The 816-nt window shown below is 40.7% G+C and overlaps 1 non-coding gene across 1 annotated transcript; it reads right to left on the reverse strand.

Moving 5' to 3' along the window:
* Positions 1-370: 370 nt before the first annotated feature.
* On the reverse strand, positions 371-474 carry LOC127746455 (small nucleolar RNA R71). The gene has a single exon (XR_008008074.1). It is a non-coding gene; the product is annotated as a small nucleolar RNA R71 (small nucleolar RNA).
* Positions 475-816: the final 342 nt, after the last annotated feature.

Raw genomic sequence — 816 nt, forward strand, 5'->3', positions numbered from 1 at the left:
AAGGAGAATGCTTGGTGACTTCACAAAGCCAACGTCCAAATTTGATGGAAGAAGCATCTCCATTCCTGCCATTGGAGCCAACAACTTTGAGCTGAAACCTCAGCTAGTTGCCTTAATGCAACAAAACTGCAAATTTTATGGACTTCCATCTGAAAATCCTTATCAGTTTTTAACTGAGTTCTTGCAGATCTGTGAGACTGTAAAGACGAATGGAGTAGATCCTGAAGTCTACAGGCTCATGCTTTTCCCTTTTGCTGTAAGAGACAAAGCTAGAACAAGGTTGGACTCACAACCTAAAGATAGCCTGGACTCTTGGGATAAGCTGGTCACTGCCTTCTTAGATAAATTCTTTCCTCCTCAAAAGCTGAGCAAGCTGAGAGTGGATGTTCAAACCTTTAAACAAAAAGATGGTGAATCCCTCTATGAAGCTTGGGAAAGATACAAGCAGCTGACCAAAAGATGTCCATCTGACATGTTTTTAGAATGGACTATATTAGATATATTCTATTATGGCCTGTCTGAATTTTCGAAAATGTCATTGGACCATTCTGCAGGTGGATCTATTCACCTAAAGAAAACGCCTGAAGAGGCTCAAGAACTCATTGACATGGTTGCAAACAACCAATTCATGTACACTTCTGAGAGTAATTCCGTGAATAATGGGACGCCTCAGAGGAAAGGAGTTCTTGAAATTGATGCTCTGAATGCCATATTGGCTCAGAACAAAGTGTTGACTCAGCAAGTCAACATGATCTCTCAAAGTCTGAATGGATGGCAAAATGCATCCAACAATACTAAAAAGGCAGCTTCTGAAGA

Source organism: Arachis duranensis, chromosome 3, assembly GCF_000817695.3.
Source record: "Arachis duranensis cultivar V14167 chromosome 3, aradu.V14167.gnm2.J7QH, whole genome shotgun sequence".
NCBI lineage: Eukaryota > Viridiplantae > Streptophyta > Magnoliopsida > Fabales > Fabaceae > Arachis > Arachis duranensis.